The sequence below is a fragment of the Littorina saxatilis genome, linkage group LG1, assembly GCF_037325665.1.
Source record: "Littorina saxatilis isolate snail1 linkage group LG1, US_GU_Lsax_2.0, whole genome shotgun sequence".
Lineage (NCBI taxonomy): Eukaryota > Metazoa > Mollusca > Gastropoda > Littorinimorpha > Littorinidae > Littorina > Littorina saxatilis.
In genome coordinates, this window is record NC_090245.1 from 53,949,915 (window position 1) to 53,964,122 (window position 14,208).

At 41.6% G+C, this 14,208-nt stretch overlaps 1 pseudogene; it reads right to left on the reverse strand.

Annotated features, from left to right (window-relative positions):
• Positions 1-367: 367 nt before the first annotated feature.
• Positions 368-3,227, reverse strand: LOC138979094 (uncharacterized; annotated as a pseudogene).
• Positions 3,228-14,208: the final 10,981 nt, after the last annotated feature.

Here is a 14,208-nt window from a genome sequence, read left to right on the forward strand (position 1 = left end):
TTTGTGTCTGTTTTCATAAAAACCTGCCTATGGCTTAATTGGGAAAAAAGTGTGTTTTTCAGAAACCCCAATAGTGCTCAGGTTATAAGCATGCATTTTTTTCACAAAGATTTTTTTGTAATTCATTTGAATACCACTTTTACCAGTGGCATGTTATGAAAACATTCAAAAGAAAATGCACACATACAAAGCTATATACAGTGTCATTCACAGCTGCACTGATACCAACACATCCACACAAGTTAAGAGTTCTTCAACATGCACAGAAAATCAGCTTTCAAAATTTATTTTCATTCTTAGTATTATTTACATCAATCCGTTTTACAATACAATACAATATACTTTAATGTCCGTACGGAAAATTTGTCTACAACTGATCGCAACACATACACATTACATAAGAATACACATATCAACTAGGCCACATTAAAACAGATGAGTAAAACTATAGATTTCACACACGGAGCACCTGAGCAAATCTTACACTTCACTAATACATCAGGTATTGCACAAGCTCATGACAATATAAAAGAGTGAGAGATGAACCGATAAGAACAAAATGATAAACGAATCCAGCACTAAAATCCCCCCACAAATAAAAGACCTATCTCAACAAGTAGATAAAGAGCATTAGTAAATTTAAAGAGTAGCGTCGTAAGTATTGGTACTGATAAAGATCACATCAATAACACTAAAACAATAGACACCATAATACTATACTAAAACTAGCAACCATACACACACATCCACACACCCCCTCCCACCCCCTCCCACACCGGCACACATACACACACAAATGTTTACAAATTGCATTTGCTTACAAATGCAAATTTATAATTAGTGACTCGCACAGTGAGATTAATTTACCATGAGATTTGTCAACAACTTCAAAGCTTTGCTTTAAAATAAAGGTAGCAACACAGATGTATCGCCGACTCTTGTATCTTATATAGGCCTACTATGGTTTTGTCTACATTCACTACACTGCCTTCGAGTTCAATTCTAACTGACACGTCACTTCCAGGTGAAACATACGACGTGACATTCTTGTCTGCATTGCCTGGAGCTGCCTCATGCTCTGCAGAGTTCACCCTAGGGATTTACCACACTTGGGCTCATGTTGGTCAAGGCGCAACAGACAAACACAATCTTGTCCAAGAATGTCACATCTTCTCCCTCACATGGAAGCAACATGTCAATTGGAATGGTATCTGTTATTATACTGTATTTCCCCCCAAGGTTTCCAATGACTCGCTCGACATGGATGCGCAAGTGCGCAAGTTTCCTTGTTTCTTCTATAGACCTTGCTTCCATCTGACACTTCCCCCGAGTAAATGCTGGTATTTTACCTCGGCACACATCAAACCGACACTCTCTTTAATATCAAACCCCCTGTCCGCAAGAACCAAGTCACCAGGCAATAACTTGTCCAGGAAGCCACATTCCTCTGTAATATGACGATCCGTTGTCCTCCCCCCCCCCCCCCCCAACCCTTGGAAATGAAAGAAATCTGTCCGTTAGGTGTAATGCCAATGAGATGTTTGATTGTGTTGTTGTGTTTGTAGTTTGAAAAAGTAGCAGCTTTGGTATACAAATTTGATGGTCTCTCAATAAAAATTTCAAAACAGTCAATGATCACAGCCACTTTGTTCCCAAACGTCTCCACAAACTGATGTGGCATACACGCCCGCAAACACTCGCGTCCTGGCCATGGTACAAATGGTGTCATCTGCGTGTACATAACACTAAGAGTATCCTTGAACCCACTGGCTATCGTAGTTCTGTGGATGCCAAACAAGTACGCAATATGCAACACAGGCAGTTTCAGGCGCAGACGCATAAATACCACAATCAGAAGCTGGAAAGGTGACAGCAAGCGCCCCTGAGGGAGATGAGGGGACAGATAGTTCAGCAGAACTAGAAGAGTCGCATAACTTGGTAAACCAGTATAAAAACGTACTTTCTCGTTGTCTCCTTGAAACGACTCTTCAACGATCTCCCTGCTTGCTAACTTTTTCTTGAGCTCTCTATTCTCTTCCAACAGTCTGTTGATCTCTTCTCTCATCATGTCTCGCTCCTGTTCTAACTGAGTTACCTCCTCTCTCAGCCTGGTGTTTTCCCCATCTTCCATCTCTTCATGATGACTATCATCTTCTGCATGCACGTCACCACCTTCTGCTTCTCCGTTGTCTATCATGACAGCTTCAGTGGCCTCCTGTAGCAGCTGTTTTGTTGCGGCTCTGTTCTTCTGTCGCCCATGACGCCCTGTGTCGGTGGTCTTCATCTCGCTGTGTCCAAGAAGGAGTGAAGGTGCCCAGTCGGGGTCAGTTTCCATCATCTCGTATGATGGCTTACCTGCAAAACAGAAAATAAACTACATGTAGATTAAATCTGTATCTAAATTCATTCTAATGAATAATGAAAGTATTTACAATTTAGAAAGTCTGCAAATTTCTGAAGTCCTCTCTGTACATAGTCTGAAACTGATTCCTGTACTGCACTTCAGTAAAGGCATTTATTTACTGTCACTGTCACGTGTGTCAGTTGTTACTCCTTGCACTGACATGACAATCTGGTCTGTCACATTGTGCACATCAGTACCTAAGTCAGTAGGTGACGAGTGGTTCAGTGTGCACATCTGAGCAACTTTACATGAGAAAACAACAACATTACAATATTATAGTTACAGTGTCATTGAACAAAAAAGCAAAACTGTTCGTACCTGAGTGAAAATGCTGTGAGCAGACGCGCATTGCTGAGGAACTCCTCTCGAAAGTGATGTTTGTTCGCCTGATCGCTGAAATCCACGCTCTTCTTCTACGCTTTGTGACATCTTCAACTTTTGGTCCTTCGTGCGATTTAACTTTCGGAATTCTGAAAAACCGTATTCCGTGTTCAAGCTTTTCTCCCTTAGAATTATGGGACGACACCGTGCAATGCAACATACAGCAACGCTTGCCTGGAGCCATTTTTGACTGATCGCCTGCGCGAAGCGTGTGTTTACGTTCATCGGCTTCCCAACATGGCTGCCGCGGAATGTGTGACGTCACGCGCTCGGAACCTATAGCTATAAAAAAAATATAAAAAAAATTAAAAAAATAATAATAAAAAATAATAAAATGAAGTTGAGGAACAAAAGAAAAAGTCTGCCAACGATTAAGACGACCGAAGACAAGACTCAGAAACTGTTTTCTGCTTCTGCTTTTTCAGTGAAATGCACTATGCACTAAATAATCACTACCATTCAAAAGATTTCTCAGTTTGTATCAGGTTAGCTAAGGATGTCCTGGTTTGTATGACCTTTACATTGATATGAAGACAAGAACAGACGGATGTGCTATACATAGAGGACGGACCCCCCCCTCCTCCTCCTCCTCCTCACCCCCCCCCCCCCCTTATTCGGTCTCTCTTTCTAGGTGTACAAAACACTTGATAAAAAAAAACACACAGCTGCAAACCAGCTTGAGTTTTGTGCACAATAATTATAGGTCTTGCCATAAACCCCATACTGCATAAGTCTTACTTACTGCTGTTCTCTAAAATAGCACCTCGATGCATCAAATTCGAAACTAAGCTTCTGACTGCATACATCACCACAGTAACCTCGTTCGGAATGCAGTTTTCCGATGTCGCTCGTTAATATTCCGAGTCAGATTTTTATGGTGCCCGTGTCAACATGGCGGTCCTTTTCACTGCTTCATTCGGCTCGTTATTGTGCCAGCCTATAGTTTTCACGCAAACTGCATTGCTGAAGAACGTGTGTCTAAAATAAAGAAAATGGATTGCTTTCTGGGTTGAATGTGCCATGCTGCATGTGTGTGTGTGTGCGTGTGTGGGGGGGGGGGGCCGACATGTGTGTGTGTGTATGGGAGGGGGGCGATATGCGTGTGTGTGTGTGTGCGGGTGTGTGTGTGTGTGAGCGTGCGTGCGTGTGTATGTCTGTCTGTCTGCCTGCCTGTCTGTCTGTATCTGTGTCTCTGTGTGTTCCCCTATATATGTGTGTCTGTGTGTGTGTACATATGAGCATGCGCTTGTCTTGTTTATTTAGTGCTGCCTTCAACATTCAGCCAAGTAATAACGTGCGTGTACGTATGTAAAGTAACACAGCACGTGTTCACAAAACGACTATGCATTTGTTTTCTTAGTGTCGGCATGCGTTTCCTTTTGACAGCAAGTCTACCATTTCCAAGGCCCCAACAATCAAGGTTATCAAAGTGGCAAGCGGTCATGTCATTAACATAATTACACCCTCCATGACATCCTGCTCCTTTGCTCTCTTCGTCATCTGATCCATACACGGAAATCGTCTCGATACCTTTAACGCCCGTTTTGACTGTTCCACCCCTGATCATCCCCGTGTCTCTCCTCAATTCACCCGTATCAGTGGCCTGGGTCACCCCGTGTCATTGAAAATCACCCGCTCCGGTGTCTCTAAACCTTGTCCCCCGGCATAAATTATGTCACTTTTGTCACGCTGTAATAAAGAAACAGAATCTCCCTCAGTCCTGCAGACTGCGAGGCATACTGGCTTTCACGACCCCTAAAACATAATTTATTTTTTAAAATCCGGACCGACATACCACTCCCATTTCAATTACAGACGGGTACTGTGACACTATCTTCAGAGACCACCGTCGAATTTTGGCGACATATGATACACTCACCTCTGCTTCACCGCGCTATTTTTACAGCCCGGCTCATCCGGAAGTAGTTAGGCTAAATGCCGATAGATTTCAGCCTATCCAACAGATTTAGCCGAAAATTCGGCTATCAAGGATCCCTCTAAGCCTATGTTTCGTACACAGTGTACACGTCAGATATGAAGTCATTTGATGATCTTCATCAAAGTGTCATTAGGCCAGCTGTGGATGATAAGGCGCAATAATCCTTAAACACAATCTGTGTCTGGCCTGTCTGAAAACACCTCCGCGTGAGGGATTTTGCAGTCAGCGCAGTGAAGATAAAGAGGAAAAATTACCTCTGCTCGCGCGGCAGCAAGCAGGTCTGGATGTCTCTGAAACGTAAATGACTTTCTTTTAGCGTCTGCTCGGAGGTATACTTAAATCTGTGAGAATGAACCCAGACCCTTCTAACCCCCACCCTTCGAAAGCGGACTGCCTAAATATAGTCATACATACATGTGATGTGTAAGTCAATTCGTTTACACAACACGCACGCACGCGCGCAAACACACACACACACACACACACACACACACACACACACACACACACACACACACACACACACATACAAAACCCAGTGCACGTGAGAGTTGCAGCCAATACAAACGTAGAAGATTAACCAGGATTAACGCAGAAGATTAACGGCTCTAGCGTGTAGGTCGTGACGACCCCAGAAAAAATGCGATACAAATTAAAGGCTGCATTAATTGTTGGAAAAAACCTAATGCACTTAAATTTAAAAAGTTGTTTGCTACTAAGAAAAAGAAATTGCTAAAGAATATTTTGGACTTTATTAATAGAATTTGTAACAGTTTTTCATAATTTCTTTTAATTTTTTTTAATTTACTATATTAGTATATATTATGATTGTATTGATTGTATTTATTGTTCAAAATGCCCCCAGGGGTTATGGACTAATAAAACTTGAACTTGTTAGAGTCTCAGTCTCTGCATGAGAAACGCGGAATTTAAATACAAGATTTTAATGCTTTGCGTTGCAAATTTTTCCGGATAAATTCCATGTATTGTCATTTATATAATTATTCATCATTGAACTGAAGAAGTCTTTAGGCTTATATTCATTGAATAAAAATAAACAAAACAAGGGACGTTTCTTGATGTGATCACGTGAGGAAAGTCTACACGTGTCACCTTATGTTCACCTGAAGCTATCATCGGCCCCACTTCATGGCATTGTAAACGAGACATGTCACCTGGGGTGAATAGAAAAACATCGTTTACACATCTTCAAGAATATAAATGACACTCGGTGAATATGGGGTAGTGTGTTAATCCCAATCTGAATTTACAGTAAGATGCAGTACGTGGGATTCTCTCAGCAGAGTATGAAGTAATACGGACAGCATTCTTGTTAATGCTCTGATAAACAAAGGGAAGTAAGCACTCTAAATGCATACGACATGTGTAATAGAGTAAGTGGGAGTTACTCGGAACCATTCTCCTGGCACCTGAGAGAATAACAAGCATTGAAATTAACAAGCGGCTTTCATCCTCATGTGAATATTTTAATGCACTGAAAGGTGCATTCCTTCTCGACAGTGTTAGCGATCATGTTTACCATCACAAATCTATTCAGACTGTTACACGGGACAAGGGCAGTCTTTGACTTAAACACACGCCAAACCGCAACGGCTTTGCTTCCTCATGTGCAACTGAAATGGGGATTTTGTGCTGAATTAATTTATTAACTAAGTAACACCAATGTCAATCTTCAAAATCAACTTGATTCAGCAAAACAAAACAAACAAACATATAAAACGAACAACAAAAAGACCAAAAAGCACTGTACTCACGTTGAAATGACGGAAACGAAACAAATACAGGCGACGTTTCGACCACTAGGGTCTTCATCAGGCACAACTTTAAATACACACACAAAGAAGAAGAAAGACGACAGAACAGAAAGAAACGAAAAAAAACCATATAAAACAAAAACAAAACAAAAAACAAAAACAAAGAAAGATACCCGCTCTCCACAGATTGTAGATACACTATTGATTGTTGATATCTGTGCGAATGGCAGGACGCTTTTATTCAATATGGAAACCTGGAGACAGATATGTTGCGATGAACATGATCGTGTACGCTCGAAGAAGGGTACCTTTCACTCGCGCAACATTCGATCCGAGGTAAAGAGGTCAAAGTGAGCACGAAATAAAAATCCCCATGAACTTCGCGTCAACAGAGCCTGTAATGTTTTATCGGTCATAAAATGTTTTCGTCTTCGGTTAACAAAAAGAAGAAGGAAGGGAAGAATTAGAGGAAGAAGAAGCTAAGAAGAGGAGGGAAAAAGAGGTTCTTCATATTTTGTACAGGGTGTTTAGGTATGGACCTTCATTTTTCTTTCGTCTAAAATTTAAACTTTAAAATCAGGCACAACTTTAAATACACACACAAAGAAGAAGAAAGACGACAGAACAGAAAGAAACGAAAAAAAACATATAAAACAAAAACAAAACAAAAAACAAAAACAAAGAAAGATACCCGCTCTCCACAGATTGTAGATACACTATTGATCGTTGATATCTGTGCGAATGGCAGGACGCTTTTATTCAATATGGAAACCTGGAGACAGATATGTTGCGATGAACATGATCGTGTTCGCTCGAAGAAGGGTACCTTTCACTCGCGCAACATTCGATCCGAGGTAAAGAGGTCAAAGTGAGCACGAAATAAAAATCCCCATGAACTTCGCGTCAACAGAGCCTGTAATGTTTTATCGGTCATAAAATGTTTTCGTCTTCGGTTAACAAAAAGAAGAAGGAAGGGAAGAATCAGAGGAAGAAGAAGCTAAGAAGAGGAGGGAAAAAAAGGTTCTTCATATTTTGTACAGGGTGTTTAGGTATGGACCTTCATTTTTCTTTCGTCTAAAATTTAAAAAAATAAAAAAATAAAAATAAAAAAAAGAGAGAGAGGGAGAAAAGAAAGACGAGAAAGCAGAAGAAGTGGAGGAAGCAAGTTCCTTGCATCGCTTTCGTTTCAGTGTCAAGAACACTAAAAAGACTTAGTTTTCTAACGGCTTTTAACCCGGTTAACATCATTTTACACTGAACAAACAAACAAATACTCAACCAAACAACCAAAAACAAAAGAAAAACAAGATTGAAGTACAAAGTTCAGCAAACTCTTCACATCGAAAACGCACGTAAAGGTATGTATGCAACACATTCCACGCATGCTCCATTCTTCATCTCGCCGTGTTCACCGGACGTGTGTATCTGCCCTCTTGTGTACAGTAAGTAGTGTACGTCTTGTAAAAGCACATCTGGCATAGATTCTTTTTCTTTGAATAATGGCTTGTTTTGGGCGAACAGAATTTGTGAATGTTTGCTGACTGATGGAATCTGCCAAGTTCTGGGTGGGGTGTTCAGTTACAGGCTTATTGGGGTGTGGAGGGAGAAGAAAGAGGCGTGTGTGTGTGTGTGTGGGGGGGGGGGGGGGCGGAGGAGGAGAACAGCCTCGGTTTTTGAGGTTCAGTAGGATGTGGAATAGGGCTGAGGGAGATAAATGGTGATGGGGAAGAGGGGTAGGACTGACAAACGATGTCGAAGAGCGAGTGTAGTTATTATCACCAAGTGTTATCTCTCGTGACACCTACCTATCGCTCACAACGCAGGTGCTGCCCTATCTACGTGGATCCCTGACAGTGTATTAATTGGACACAACTGTCATAATCTGCTTCGGCTTGTTTTCCCGTGTTGAGTCACAAATCATTGTGGTTGCCCTGAATGTTTTGTGACAAAAAAATAATACACAAAGCTGACGATGACATCTAGCATCTTGTTCAGCCCTTTCGTAGAACTAACGGCATAGGATGCGGTAACAATTTGTTGACTTTGCATTTTTCTTTAAGGTCAGCAAGTGCGTCAAATTCTGCCGGGTGCTTTTTTCCCACTCTTTTTGTAATGCTAAGTAATTGTTTCCACACGATAAGAACCCTGTTTTATCAAAATGTTCCAATGATGGATCAGTTCTAGTGCTATAAGATAAGATTAATATCGCATTGATCAATCACTCAGTTCCTCAAGTTTCTCATAGCGTTACACGTGACCCCAAAGAATTAAATGGCGCCATCCCACCAATCTGTTCTGGAAGCTCGGCGGGAGATGGAAAGATTGATATCGCTCTGTTGGGAGCCTTTGAACTTTGCAATACCTGCAATCATCTCACAACAGTTAGACAGAAATATTTTCACACCTTCCTTCCGCGCGGGATGTCGCCATTACCGGTACAAACTGCCTTCCGTCGTCATGTGACCTAGTGGACCAATCACTCGTCAACCTTTTTTGTCTCGCCTGCTGAGCCCAGTTTTAGTTTGGTCTATCAGATTTAGGACCATCGACCTCATAGAAAACGACGCAATGCGCGTAGTTTCACGCCATTTTGATGGGCTCTTTGTTGGTATGTATAACTTTTTTTCTCGAGTCAAGACGAAATTTCAGTAATTCAAGCATAACGTTGATTGTGTAGTGAACCAACATCAGCCACTTCTTGTTCATTTTTCAATATCGATCGTAGCTACACCTAATAGACGCCAGCATGTGTAAGCTTATCCAGGGGCTCATCTTTCATTTGAATATAACACAAACAGTTTCAAATTAGATGTAACCCTAGAAGTCGGTGGCTAGAAGCATACATGCAATGTAACGATCAGAACCTGCAATTAAGAGAGAAAGAGTCAAGTAAGAAAGAAAATGCGGATGGGAAGACACGCACAAATACAGAAAACCCTAATTAAACAAAATGCGTAAAATCATGCTGCGTTAAAGTGCAGTACGTGTGTCGTGGCCTATGCGCCACCTCCATGTCCCCAAAAAGCCCTGCACACGCGATGCACAGCATCATGACATATCATACCTCATCAACACACGTTCAAAAAGCCAGCTCGTATTCTGCCCCCGACCCTTTTAGAAGAGAGAGCAGCGAATTTCCGGGCTTTCTGAAGTTCCATTTCAAACTTCATTAATCATCGGCTGTCTGGTGGCTTGCAATCGCGCCATTTGTTTTTGATCGCTAGTTATCCCCCAATGTAAATCATGCGTCAGGTCGAGTTGAGTTGTTTCCCTTAGTTTCTTTTGTTGAAATTATCTCCCTTGGTTGGATGTTGTTGCTTTTTGAGAGAAAAAATAGCTGGTTGTTGATTACACTGCGTTGTAGGGTTGGGGAAACGTCTGTAAACATGTTCGTCAGAAAATGCATTGTACATTTTGACGGCATCCTTCCTGTCCTTTACTCGTCACAATGTTGTGTTGTTCTTTTTTGTGGAATATTTCCTTTATAACTGCTTGATGCTTATCTCCGTCCTACTCTCCCTCCCTATCTCTCACCCCCCCCCCCCCCCCCAACCCTCCACCTCATCCTCCGTTGTGATCATGCATGTCTAACATACCAACCGTCGTATTCTTAATCGATGTTTGCGTTTCAAATGAAAACCATGCAAGGTGCATGTTTTGAAGTAATGTTCCTGCATGAGGTCAAACTTGACAGCTACTGGACTCTCATCAATCAGCTGATTTGCTGTCTGATGAATAAGCTGTGCATTAGTTATTAAGCACGGAAAATCAAACCATATCAACTGACTAGTCAAACCAGAACATTAACACTATATCGCCGGGAGTCGGCCGGTATCAGCCATCTTTTCAGCTTGCAGAGTAGCACAAGCATATTGTAAAGATTCAAGTCAACCCATTAAACGGTCATTAATTTCTGTTCCTTGTTCATGCGACATTTTAACTTTAATCGTAGAAATAAGTTGCCTTTTTTTTATTATTTTTTTTTACATAAGACAACAATGTACACTCATATTCATTTGAATGCACATGTTTGTATGATCTTACTGAAATGTCGCACAGCAACCTTCCTCTCAGACAAGCGGGGCGCACAAAGGCTAAACTGCAACATTACACTGTCAGGACAAAGACTGACAAACTCTGGTTTTAAAGGCATTTTGAAAAGTACTTCGTGGCTACACGACAAGCAGAACTTCATGTCAAGCGTGGCTTAAAACGCCTGTAAAGCTCAGCTCAAAATCAACAAAATCCAAATACGAACACTTCAGTTCACTCTCAAACCACGACACACTCTCCAAGTGTATCCATTTCTCTCCAACTGAACTCGCTGTGGAGCAATGATGACACGGGTGAACGAGTGACGCCAGGCGTGAAATTGTCATATTCGATCACAAACACTATCATGGCCTGATCTGCCGCACATCCGCGACAGCACAACGATTATGATGGCCCGTAATTGTCGACACCGTCGGCGCTCAGGGGCACTAGTGCGCTTGCGTGAGGAAACCGGAAGCTTGCAGGGGACAGCGAAAACAGAAAATCGCGGACATATGCGGAAATATCGCTATTGTTTGCATTTTTTGTTTTTTGTTGTTGTTGCGCTTTCTCTTTTCTTATTTCTCTTTCTCTCTGTTTCTGTCTGTTCAAGTTGCCTGTCTGTTTTTCTGTTTTTCTGTCTGTCTGTCTGTCTGTCTCCCTTCTCTGTCGCGCGCGTGTGTATTTGTTTGTGCATGTGTGTGCGCGCGCGTGTGTATGTGTGTGTGTGTGTGTGTGTGTGTGTGTGTGTGTGTGTGTGTGTGTGTGTGTGTGTCTGTGAGGGAGAAGGCAAAAGAGAGAGAGAGACTGAGATTGAGAGAGAGACAGACACTGAGACGTCGACAGACACACAGCCACACAGACAAAGACAGACACACAAAGACAGACACACAGAGACAGACACACGGAAACACAGATTTCAGATGAAAGCTTTTCACAATCAAAAGCATAAAATTAATCAGCCATCACCAAAACACTCAGCATCAACTTTAAACGAACTCGTCTCATTTTTTCCCATGACATCAATATCTGCCACACAAAGTCAACAGAATCTGTTTTAAAAGCTATGAAGCTCCAGCGGGACCCATTCGCATATTAGCAAACAAACACGACTGTCCGTGTCACATTTAGATATTATTCCCATTCTGTAAACTGGTGTTAATTCATTTTCGTGTTAAAAGGTTTTGCATCGGGTCTCCAGGCTCTTAGAAGTTAAATCGGTTTGTTATAAACTTTTTCATAAGAGAGAGAAAAGGGACAGACCGACAGACAGAGAGACAGACAGAGAGACAGACAGAGAGACAGACGGACAGACAGACAGAGAGGGTGAGAGAGACAGACAGACAGGCAAACAGAGAGAGAAAGACAGAGATCTATACAGACAGAGTGTGTCTGTCTGAATGCGTGTACGTATGTGTCTGTGTCTGTCTCTGTCTCTCTCTCTCTGTTCTCTGTCTCTGTGTCTGTCTCTCTCTCTTTCTCTCTATTTCTCTCTCTCTCTCTCTCTCTCTCTCTCTCTCTCTCTCACTCTTTCTCTCTCGTTCTCTCTCTCTCCATCTCATTTGTTATACCTGTCCATCTCACAATCAGTCTCAGTGACTTTCTTTTCGTCTGTCCGTGTGTCTGTCTGTCTGTCTGTCCGTCTATCTATCTGTCTGTCTGTCTGTCTGTTTTTCTCACTGTCTGTCTGTCTGTCACCACCATCATCACCATCATCATAATCATCATAAGCATCATCATCATTATCACCATCACCATCATCATCATCATCATCATCATCATCATCATCATCATCACCATCAAGGACAGGAGACGTTTCTTTCATTGTGGACGGTCAACAAGCGATAAGAAAGAAATAATGTCGTCATACAGTCTTTTCGTCGGATCGCGGAATGCTCATTTCAGGCAGTTTGTAACAAGTGGACGCTTTTGTTTCACAATTGAAGCACTGACAGAGACAAAGTTAATGTACATTTCTGACCTATGATTAAAGTGGTCTTGCAGATCAATACTAATCATAAGATAACAAATGGAGAACATTTCCCAATTTGATATAGAGGTCAAACGGGAATCCAGAATCATTAAAGAATCATAATTAGTATATTAAATGATGTTTATTTCTCCATCCAAAGACCACACATTTATACCACAAAGTCAATCTGTCCCCTCCCAAAGGAAATCATCGGATTGAATTGTGTCCAATATGAAACTCCGAAACTTTTTTTTTTCGTTCTAATTTCTGCCCTGAACCGTCGCTCCAATTCAAAGCGAGATTCCATTTACAAACGCTGTCTCTGAAATCACATTTGAAGTCCCTAGGCGACGGCCTATATTGAAAAACCAACATCGCATAAATCAAAAGATATCAGAAATCTCGCAGGCCATAATTAATCACCTCGCTCTTTGGCACAAAAGTCAAATTTGATGCAAATAGAACGTTTTAGCCGGCGCATCGTGTGAACGCCGCGTTCCATAGATAACAATACCCCGTAAACAGGCTTGAATCAGCGAGGGTAAAATCCGATAGAGACGGAGCGACCGCGTGGAAAATATATGATGGAAAAATAGTATTCACGCGCAATTTACTGGCCCGGAGAAAGCAGTGTATTTAGCGGAGTGAAAAGGGCGAAAGTGTTTTGTTTTGATGTCGATTTGTTTGATCTAATGTGTGCCTGTTGCTCTTTCACGCTTCGCCGCTTTTTAAGGATGAAACTGCTTTCAACAAAGAGAGAAAAAAAAACCTTCTGACATTAGGAGTCAAGGCAGATAGAAAAATGGATTTTTCATCCCCGTTTTGATAATTCAATTCACTGTTTCCACAGCAAGTGATAAATCTTCGGTGTCTAACGCCGGAGTCCAATCACCGAATGCATTATCATTAGATGTTCCTATTGTGTATGTTGGTGGGAAAATGTGTTGGGGAAAATCAGGAGTTTTGAATTCTCCCTACAAACATAACGTAGTTCAGTAATCTTAAATGCAAGCTTCATTGGGGAGAGCAAGCTTTTACCGCTTAAATTACTCTTTACAGATTGATCAGTCAAAATCTGTCGCAGATGTAATTACGAGCCGAAGAGAGGTTGGCACATCAAGAGTTGATGGGGGTGGGAGGAGTTGAATAGTGGAGGGAGGTGATATACGACAAAAACAAGGACAGATAATGAGTGAGAGAGAGTGAAAGTGAGAGAAAGAGAGAGATAGAGAGAGAGATAGAGATAGAGAGAGAGAGAGAGAGCGTGAGAGCGCAAAAGAGAGCAAGAGCGAGACAGAGACAGAGAGGGTGAATGAGAGTCAGAGACGAAGACAGACAGACAGATACTGAGACACACCGAGAGAGAGAAAGAGAGAGAGAGAGAGAGAGAGAGAGAGAGAGAGAGAGAGAGAGAGAGAGAGAGAGAGAGAGAGAGAGAGAGAGAGAGAGAGAGAGAGAGAGAGAGAGAGAACAAGAACAAGAACAATTCTTTATTTAACGAGGGTAATAGAGTAAGCAGTGATCTGCTTTTTTACATCTGGCCCTCGCCCTAAAGAGGGACTAGTCTAAAATTGCTAAAGAATAAGCAAGTAAAGAAAACTACTGCTACATGATTATAATAAAATGAAAGTAAGAACATATCATCAATTTACATACAATACATTGCTTAAAAGAAAAATGTAAGTTCATTTGACATGAGTTAAGA